This window comes from Leptidea sinapis, chromosome 33 (genome assembly GCF_905404315.1).
Source record: "Leptidea sinapis chromosome 33, ilLepSina1.1, whole genome shotgun sequence".
NCBI lineage: Eukaryota > Metazoa > Arthropoda > Insecta > Lepidoptera > Pieridae > Leptidea > Leptidea sinapis.
Window position 1 is genome coordinate 4,765,318 of NC_066297.1, and position 11,797 is coordinate 4,777,114.

Below are 11,797 nucleotides of genomic sequence, written 5' to 3' on the forward strand. Positions count from 1 at the left end.
GCTGGGTCAGCTAGTAAATAAATATATTTCTACTAGATCCCCGCTCACCTTCTTATACGTGAAGTACTTACTTTAACATAGCTATTTGGATTTAATAATAATATATTTGGAGCTGAAGTTGCGCAGCAAACAGGACGAATAGGTTTACTTCGTCTTTCCGCAACTTTACTCCTTCTGCTGTTTTCAATCTAGGTCCTAAATAATCAATAAGATAAAAATTTAAATAAATAAACATTTTGACTGTTGTATCTCAATATTATAACTCTCGATAATGTTCTATATGTTTATTAGCACATTAAGGAATTTGCGAATTGAAACTGCGACAATCATGTTACTACGAGGAACAAACATAAACTTGTTATGCCTACTACTCGGTCCTACGGTACGCAAAAATAGATGTTGTCCGATTCTCAGACCTACCCAATACGCACTCAAAATTTCATGAGAATCGGTCAAGCCGTTTCGGAGGAGTTCAATGTTTAACACCATGACACGAGAATTTTATATATTATATTAAAGGGAGTAACAATAACATAACATATTGCTACAAAACTTGGTAAACGTTATGAAGCGACATCAGTTCGTAAACGGGCTTTGACATGGAAAGAAGATCTGATAAGAAAGCCCATCTTTTAAATCATATGACTATATACCCTATTTAATGTACATGTCTGCGCAGAACCATACAAGAAATAAAGAGGCTCCTTTGCATAGGATGCCGGCTTGATTATGGGTAGCACAACGGCGCCTATTTCTGCCATGAAGCAGGAATGTGTAAGCATTACTGTGTTTCAGTCTGAAAGGCGCCGTAGCTAGTGAAATTACTGGACAAATGAGACTTGACATCTTATGTCTCAAGATGACGAGCTAAGCTGTAGGGCCGCTCAGAATTTTTGGGATTTTCAAGAATCATGAGCGGGCAACATTGTAATGGGCAGGGCGTAAGAATAAACATCAGCAGAACGTCCTGCTCGTCTCGTCCCTTATTGTCATAAAAATAAACTATGCATCATCAAGAGGTCCCGGTTTCGAATCCCGGTAGGTGCAAGCATTTATATGATGAATATGGATGTTTGTTTCCGAGTCATGGATGTTTAAATGTATTTATGTTTGTTTAAGTAAGTATATTGTATTCAATATATCATTGTCTTGTAACCCATAACACTGGCTATATATGCTTAACTTGGGGCAAGATAACTTTTGTAAAAAGTGTGTTAATATTATTATTATATCATTATCCTCTATATATGTTCTTATACTATAGTAAGCCTTCTTTGTCAAAGAAGCTTTAATATATTTCTTGAATTAGTGCTCAGTGAGTCCCAGTAGTGTCTGGTATTACTGACCAGCATCACACTCGCTGGCAACACCAAAGGATTCAAAGCACAGTTGCCAACATTTAATCTCCCACACACTTTTGTTAATGTTTCAATATTTAAAACAATATAAATAGTACTAATCGTAGATAATTTACTATATATTTATCTAGACGTAAAATTTATTTGAAGTCCATTTGTTCCTTCATCATCAATGAGTTACTGCTCCAACTTTGTGAGCCCTCGCATAATAGTTTCTAGCGATAGCAATGTACTTGATTATGTTTTAATCAAAATAAATAAATAAAATAAAATAATAACTAAAACAACATACATTTAGGGAGAAGAACATCTAACGGAGATAATTCTTCTTCATCGTCCCCTCACTGCTGAGGACCGTAACTTCATAGACTGTTTACAGCACGCCTCCATCGGTTACGGTTGGTGACCTAGTGCAGTGCTACGTTGAAAGGGATATCCAGATGCTTGGATCCATGTATTCGTACTTGGGCCTCTCGGTCTTTTTCCCTCTAAATTCCCCGTCATCATAAGTCACTCATCGGATCATTTATATGTCTATGTGTGAAAGCATCGAAAAAAATTGTGTTTAGAACTAACCTCTACTTAGAGCATAACACGCTCACAAACGCAAAGTGACATACAAATCGCGAGTGTAAGCCGTAGCTTGTCACGCACACTATACTAATAAGCCTGGCTTGTTTTTATCGGTTGTCTAAGCAAGAGACTCTATCTAGACTTATTAATTATTTAAGATTTCTTCTTTTATCGTGCGTCACTACGTGTGTACAAAAACTAAACAAGAAATTAGTGATTTCTTAGAAGCTATTTAATATGTACATATCTTATCTTATATCTTTAAACGAGCAATTCTTGTATATATATATATATATATATATATATATAATCTGAATCTCGGAAACGGCTCCAACGATTATCATAAAATTAAGTATGCAGGGGATTTCGGGGGTGATAAATCGATCTAGCTAGGTTTCAATTTAAAAAAAATGGTTTTATCCATGTTTGAATGAGAAACAGCTACAATAATATAAGAATACAAAGGTAAATTTCGCCACTATATACAAGACTATTATAGCTCAGATGGGACATTGGGTGATCCGGAAAGCAGAAGACCCCGGTTCGAATCCAGATGTCCTATTAGTTTTTTTTTTGTTCAAGTTTTGTACATTCTTAAAAATCCGAGCAAGGCTCGGTCGTCCGGATATTTATATTTATGCGTCCATGAGTCTGCCAAAGATTTGATATTTTCTCAACTCTTTAACTCCGACTTGACTGACTAAAATCAATTTAAGCCTCTACAGATTATTTCGTAACCAGCCCTTTACTAAAGTTATCTATAATCTATATTAGAGCCATTACCCGTTTGTCCAAATGTCAACTCCCAAAGCACAGCTTAACCTTTCTGTTTACAAAATGACATAATTACAATGTCGATTATTGTAAAGTTCAGCTGTTTTAACGTGATAAGCAATAGAAAAACAATGTTTCTATATAAAACTAGGGAAATAAAGATAAATAGTTTAAAATAAAAGTAAAAAATAATTTTCAATCAGTTTGAATTAGTAAATGTATTTTCTTATAAAAAGGTGTCAGTAATTTTATATATGAAAATAAGGGACGAGGTGAGCAGGACGTTCAGCAAATGGTAATTGATACGCCCTGCACATTACAATTGCAACTGAAAAACCCAAAAATTCTGAGCGGCACTACAACTGCACTCGTCACCTTGAGACATAAGATGTCAAGTCTCATTTTCCCAGTAATTTCACTCGTTACGGCACCCTTCAGACTGAAACACAGTAATGCTTGCACATAACTGCTTCACAGCAGAAATAGGCGCCGTTGTGGTATCCTTAATCTAGCCAGCATCCGGTGCAAAGGAGCCTCCAACATGTAAAGTCAGTTATACAACTGTGATAATTTCGTATTAGAGCAATGAATAAACGCGCCTTGGACTTTGGCGGAAAGACACTACCGGGTGTTGGATATAAAAAGTCGCTAATCCTAATGGTCTTGGTAAGAAAAACGAGACAGATAATGCAATTTATTGAATAATTGCCATCGATAGTTGATAAGTGTACAAAGGTTCAATCAAATCACTTTCAAAGATTCCATTACATACAAGCAAACATACAATCCAATATAGTAAAAGTAAGACTCACAATTTAAATGATTGCATTCCCATCGATCCTTCATAAGTGTGCGAAAATTCAATTCAATCTGACGTGGAAATCACGTTCAAAGAAGCTAATAAAATTGTGTTAAAAACATAGATCCCGTAAATCTATTTTTAGGTCACCCACCTAAAACCAACCCCTGATAAATCTGACCTAAAAATGTTTTTAGTAATTGCATATGACTAAATCATATAATCTGTTATTTAGTGGCAAGGAGGACAAACGAACGGTGATCAGGTCGGGTCACCTGGTGTTAAGTGATCACCGCCGCCCACATTCTCTTGCAACACCAGAGGAATCCAGAAGCGTTACCCGGCCTTTTTTTGAAGGTACCAATGTCGTATCGTCCCGGAAACACCGCACAAGGAAGTTTATTCCACAGCTTTGTAGTCGGTACGTGAAAGAAATCTCCTTGAAAACCGTACTGTTGAGGTTCCCTGGTAATTCTGTTATATTTCCTGGTAATTCAGTCCAAAGGAGTGCAATGACTTAAAGTAGATCGTGCACATTTACAATGAAAAGGAATAAACATTAGCTAAGAAACTTCTCGTTCACATTAGAACATCAAAATCCAGACGGACACTCAGATACGCCCTTTTGAGTCGAGAGTAAAGAAGTCAAATCATTTTGATCTAAACAAAAAGGTACATTCAATAAAAAAATTATCAATATCTGTGCAGCATTTACTAGGTAAGTTGTAGACAATCGCTCGCTGTATTAAACAGTACATTGTGATTACAAATTAAATTACATCTGATCCTATTATCCCTTATAACCACCCTTTAATCAAACCTGCGCTAAGTAATATCAAAGCAATGAAATTCCTTGCAATAACACCAAATTATGCAACTACAAACATAAAATATAACTAGCAATAATATTACAACTCTTACTGCCTTTACATAAAGTACAAAATAGCTTAGTAAATGTTTCTGTGAACGTTTTTGTATAATGTTTTTTGTAGTTTGTTACAACTTGAAAATATGTGACTTATTGCACTGTGTTAAGGATTAAATTCGAGTGTATCTTCTCAAGGGGTTGAAAATTTTTGGCACTTAGCAACAATAAGTCGCCATATTGGTTTGAAGAGGGGCCCTCTGTCGGACAATCTTTTTGATTTTGCGAATAGAAGCGTGACTCTATTACGTTACGGATTGATTTATGCAAGGAATAAAATAATTTTTTGTTAAATAAATAAATTATTTATTAATTTATTTACACATTTTTAAGCCATTGCATAGCTTCTATCGCGGGCCTTGAGCGTGGAGACCGAATCCAGAAATTCCGTAACGAAAATAACCTAACACTTACTTACTAGATTTATATAGATATTTCGCCACTGTCATTTCAGTTGCCGTGGAACAGCGGTTATCACGTATGCTTTTTGTGCAGAAGGTCCCAGGTTCAGGCTCGAGGTACGTCTTGATTTTTATTTAATTTCTTTATTTTTTATCACGTTTTTTTATTTTTATTATTATGACAAGCATTTATTATTTTTATTTAGTTTCACCTGTCCCGTTGTCTGTCTGTAATCAAATCTTGCAAGTTAAATTTTGCTCACTTACTGTTTGCTTTTTTTTTTTAATAAATTTTATTAAAAAAAAATACTGCATAAATAAAATAAATAAATAATTGCATAAGTTGATAAAAAATGCTATGCAATAGCTTTACCGCGGCAGTCCCCGAGTGCCACATTTCTTTTTTTATTTATATATAAACACAAACTCAGCCTTGAAGGTACAGTGATTTTGCAATTAATTACTCAGTGTCATGGTGAGCTCTGCCAAGATATAGTCGCTAAGTGCTAATAGTAATTTTTGTCAACTTTGTGAACAAGTCCAAGGTAAATAAAGCTTGGTTTTATACTTACAATATGAAATCAAACTGAATGAAAATGTTTCGTGTTGTTATTTACATAAAGATAAAATATTATGTAAAGGTGACAGGAAATGACATTTTCATTTCTCATACTCGGAAAGTAATATTGTTTTGATCTGATTATTGGGTGGAAAATGCTGCTTCCCTCTGTAGAGAGAGAAAAACTCATACAAATTACTTCCCACCCAAGGGCAGGAATGAACTTTAAAAATAGAACTGATGTCAGCTGTGAAGAGTTTTATGTAAAGAAAACTGGAGGCTGGAAATCCAGCACAGTCACCGAAGGCTACATTGAGGATTCAGTCCAAAATAAAACTAAAATTTCAACCAAATTAACTGAAACTATAAAAATACGCCCCAATTCGCCTCAGCCGACAACTTCCAGGGAGTATCCGCCATGGAATCCATCGTCTGATGAAATAGCAGTCTCCTACTTTGACAGATATCCAGAACAGCCAAATTTGTTATAATATATCAAACAGCATAAACATTCCAAACAAAAATGTAACTTTTAATTTCACAAATTGTACTTTTGACAATTAATTTTAAATAGGTACTACTAATATTATTATATATTATCAATAAATAGTTTAGATAAACAACTACTTTTATTTTCCTCATATTCGAAATGAAAAGTAGCGTGTTTAACACGGGTCGAAAGAATCAATTCCTACTCGGACTATAGCCGCCTGAGCACGGCGAGGGCGTCTAAATACCTCGGGAATTGATTCTTTCAACCCTTGGTTAACAATCTACTATTTTTGAATGACCCTTTTTTTCTGCCTGCCTACTTACCATAAGTATTTATGTATCTTACTTGTATGAAGAAACATGTGTATTGCACACCATCGAGATCTTTTTGATGAAGTAAATGATGCGGATGAGCACGACACGACACGTAGATCGTAACTGCCGTATCGCAAAACTAAAAAAAAATGTAAACTGGATATGTCAATGGATGACATATTCGAATTTATGGGATATTAAAAAATATGACTAAAATTTATGGAGATAATGCATCCAATGGTGTTACTAGCGAATGTAAGCGCAATACAAACGATATCTTGATATATAATATATTGGTCAACTCTCTAGTTGCGGCTTTAGGGGACTTACTCAAAAATTATGAAGAAGTTATGAACAATAACTAAAAGAGTGATTAATTGTTTATTTAAAATAATTGGGGTGGTTTGTTTATGTAAAGTACATATAATTAAAGAATAATATCGAACGAAGTGTTGGGTAAAGTTGACAGTCTAGACGAGTACTAGAAAGTACACCAAGGTAAAAATACCAAGAATAAGATTAATTGTATGAAAGAGTTGATTTTACTGGGAGAAAACTGGGAAGAGGTTTGTAATCACTGCCTCCACAATACGTTATACTTTCAATTAGTAGAAACTTTAAAAGACCCTAGAAGGCCACGCTTATTTAAGGATCTCTGTTACTATTTCTCTATCGTTTGTCCGTTCTTACGTCTCTGTGTGTAGCAGTGGGCTGAAATTTCTATCCCACGATAGTTGAACTGTTAACAGCCTCTATAACAACAAGTTTTAAAAAATTGGAATATATTACAAATAAATTAAATTTAGTTAAGCAAAGAAAGTGCCACACAAGGCGGCTCTTCAACTTATAACATATAGCTATATTGATTCCAATGGTAATCTTTGTAGATTTCCATGTGTAAATGCTGACTTCTCCGTAAAAATGTCACCACTCAAGAATCAAAGAAATTATTAATAAAAATAATAATATATTAATACTTTTTTTCGTGTAATATTTGAATCTGAAATATTTTTCCGTACCTGCAGCTAAATAACTTCTCGCATAACACCATCCCATACAAAAGCTCTTTGACCTTTGTTTTTCGGCAGGTGCCAGATAATCGGGTTCGCTCGGGTCACTATTACACCTTCTGCTTGCGCCTACTTCGTAACATATAGTTTGTTAGACTGGGGTATTTTAATAGTACTGACACTTTTAACAATTTGTATTTTTGCTAGGAATTCTTCTTCTGCATCAAGATTCCGGCTTTAACTGTCAAAATCAATCCAAATTCAAAGATTTAAAAGCATGGTTCATTGAGGCATCATTTTGGCAAATGTAATAAGTATTTCAAATGCATGTGATATACTAATATTTTATTATTTATCTGGGCGTAATATTAATTAATTAAAAGCACTAATTCAAACCTATGTGGTTTTAGATGCTTATAGGACAACCTTTTAAAAAAAATTATATGACATCCTCCTTAAAACCAGTGGACACCTAATAAAGGGCAAAATGCTTCTTATATAAGTCCACAATAACCTTTAGTCAATCGCGTTTGTTTCCGTATGTTGTGATCGCTACCCCACCACTTACGAATTAATTTAAATTTGAGTGATTTCCCTAACGTATTATGCAAAAATATCCAAATGACGCATAAACCATAAATGTTTTCGTATGTTTTTTCAACTCTCCTAATTATAATCAGGTTTAAACAAGTAACTTGTAATTTAGTCATAAAAATCATTTATTTTCTCAAAATTGATTCCTTTAGAAGTATTTCTGATGTCATATCTAATATACTAGATACTATTACCGCTTCGCAAACAAATGGCTCTCTGAAAGAGAAGAAGCGGCGCCAAAAGCTCTCCCAGCATTCTTTTTTCCCTTTCCCTTTTTCATTATGATTATTTTTTATCAATAACAATGACAGTACAATATTGTATATTTTATAAAAAAGAGCGCAAATAAGAATACTTTGAGATTTTCTTGCACCGCTTCTTTTCTCTCAGAGCGCCATTTGTTTATGAAGCGCTAGTAATTCTAAAGGAATCAATTTTGAGAAAATAAATGCCTTTTTATGCCTTTTTACCCCCCATAAAGAATGAGGCACTGTTGACCGAGTCGTGAACACACCTGATCTGGCGAGTGAAAAAAAGAGACTTGAGTGTATGAAATCAATGTGCAAGAAGATATATTTCTTTGACGTTACAAAACAAAAATACATACAAAAAATTATTCCTTGTGCTATTTTACTTTAGTGGAAAGAACAATATATAAATAAAGAAGGTATGAAATACAACCAATTAAAATATTATACAGCATAATTTAGTTATTTTCGTCTCAACTTGCCCAATTTATTTTTTATTAAGTTTTTATTAAGGAGTTTTATTTTTTAGTAAGGAGGTTAATGAATAATGCATTGTCCTCGAAAAATAAATGAGTACATATTATAAAACAAAGTCCTCCCCGCGTCTATCTGTCTGTCTGTTTTCGATAAACTCAAAAACTTCTGCACGGATTTTCATTATGTTTTCACCGATGGATAGTGTGGTTCTCGAGGTGGGTCTTAGTATATAGTTTGTTAAGTTTTTGGTTACTCATTTGTACACACCTTAACAATAATTGTTGGAGGTGTCGGAAAAAATTCATCATCTGGTAGCTTTCAACGAAAACGTTGTCTAAGCCCTTTCAGATATAAGATATATGAATGGTGGAATTGTATACAGAAAAGTCCCCGATGGCATATGTCTATCGCATACTATATCCATTTTGTAATGTTAAAGCTGTTTCCACAAATACGATATCAATACTTATCAATTTATTACTTACATTATATTATAAAATCATTCAGTTTTTGTTTTATTTTTAACTCATTAACTTTGATTACACATTTTTGATGGCTTTAGACTACATTATTCCAACAGAACAGCGTGGGACAGCTAGTGTCCAATAAATTTAAATTGACTCAACAACAACAAATAACTTATGAGATGTTAGGTTCTCTGAGCAGACACGTGAACAATGTATCTCAATTTGTGAATAAGAAAATAGAAGTTTATTTTGTTATGATTGAAATGAATGGTGAAATCAAAGTACATGGGATTATCAATCCCCTATTACACCGTGGAAGCAAGGGGTGAGCTTAAACGATTTTATTGGATTTAGTAATTTCATAAGCGCACAAAGAAAGGTCTCGTTGTCATATCAAATATTTTTTTTTAATATATAGGTGATCAGAAGCAATTCTTGTATAAAATTAATTCTCTTCAAAAAAAAAATTGTGTTTTTGGTTACGGTTTTGGCTAATTTATCTATAAGGGTAACTCAACAAAGTCGAATGGAAATAAACTTTATTCAAATAGGCTTAAACTAAGCGCATGTAAATCGTCATCCATATATATAAAAATGAATTGCTGTTCGTTAGTCTCGCTAAAACTCGAGAATTGCTGAACCGATTTGGCAAATGTAGGTCTTGAATTATTTGTGGAAGTCCAGAGAAGGTTTAAAAGGTGAAGAAATAGGAAAATGCTGCTAAATTAAATAAAAACAACAAATTTGTTTTTCCTTTGATGTGTCCATACATAATTTCTATGAGAGAATGTATTGACGCACGGTTTGACAGTTCTGCTGTGAAACAATTTTATTACGACAGCAGGGTGCATATTTTACGAAGTAATTTTTGATGTTATGATATATTATTAACAAATTCGTATAAAAACATTATTTTATTTATTATATTCAGAACAACGTCTGTCGGGTCAGCTAGTTATAAATATATATTTCATTTAAATTACTGAATCTACCAATCTCACAGCCTGCCTAAGCCTAGTCCCAGATTGTCCGGTCACTTACATATTCAGCTGTAGAGTAGTAGGATTTACGACAGATCCATTTCTTATATAAAACATTTTAATTTATTTATAGATAATGCTTGAAAAGTGGATTGGACTTTTTTATTAAAGTGTATACATTTACCCTTAAAGCTTTAATGCATCTTATGAAGCCTACTAGAATTAGTTACAAGCAATCCCTTATTTCTGGTATACCGAATACATGAATTTTAGCCGCTATCTATCGCATTGCTTGTAAAAGTCGAATCGCCACCAGATTGTTGTTGAGCGGTTTTGTACACCCCAAGTTTGTTGAAGTAGATATTAAAGAAATAACTTTATATTAAATAGTTATTGTAACTGTGATGTTAGTGTGTGTGAAACAAGTTCATGTGTGTAGTGCCGTACACTATTTTCATGTATAAATAGGAGGAAATAAGAATGAGGTGCTTAAATAACCCAATCACCTATTTTTTATCTTTCTTTTGAACGTCCAAGGCTGTTATACATGTAGCATTAATACATTCACTTAAATTAACATCTTATTTCGTGGCAGTAACGTTCAAAGTCATTAACTTTATTGCTATGCTTATTAAAAATTCAAATGTAATTATTTATCAAAATGATTATAAGCGTCAGGTTAGTAATACTTACCTGAAATACGACACTCCATCCTTAGGTTTGGATATGATTTTATTTAGACACTTTTTCACTTAACCCTGACATTGCGTGGCGCTGTATTCAAAGCGCGGTCGAAACACAAATGATAAATCTATCTAATAGATTAGTAGGCAGAGCTTCATGCAATTATTGAGCGTGATTGTGAGTCTAGTTGTTTATTGTGCGTCTATGCGGAATAACCACTAATAACTCTGTATTTTAATATTGGTTCGCTTGTGCGCGTACCATCTTTTACTAGCCGCGGTCGCATGATAAGTTCCTCCCCCTACCTACGCTAGCCACGGCTATGACACTCAAAGGAATTTTCATTAAACGAGTTATCTGGGTTCATGTTTTTTTTTAAATCACTGTGATATCATTATTTATAAAATAAAAAATACAAATTTTAAATAACATTTATTGAGCACTGGTTCTACAATATTTACAATTTAACAAAAACTTATTCTAGATACCTATATTAATACGTTAGCGTAGAGCAAGGTAAATGTAAAAAGCAAAATAATATAAAAAGGAATGTAACATAAAAAAACTAAAAACAAAATATTCATTTCGAGCTTAAGAAAACTTCGTGACAAACTCGGTCAGGTTTCAAAAAGCAATAGAGATGTCTCCAAATAGTTAAGCCAAATTCTCGTATTGAATCTTGATTGATATAATACGTCATAGTAGTTGATTATTTATATGAAAATTGTAATAAAACCAGTATTTGTGTTGTATTCATAATAATTAATATCAAAAGACAAAACAAATGAGAACACGTAGAAAAGGATATTCACACTACTTTGGCTTAAGTTCATCATTGATGGATTTCATATATTTACGCATAGTATAGTAAGAAACACGTTTCGTTGGACAATTACTTCGTAAAATCAATGATATATTATAAAAGTAGTTTTAGCATTACATTCGTATAGAACCAGTGAAAGTCTAAATATACTTGGGAGGTTTATATACAAGATATGAAGGTTATATTGCAACAAGATTGAAAGCGCAATTAGAATGTCCTCAATCCTCATCAAGTCCTCATATATTTGGCTGTTCATAGAGTCAGTTTGGTTCCTCCGCCTCAGTATGAATACGAGTATTATAAGTATAATTTAAGCGA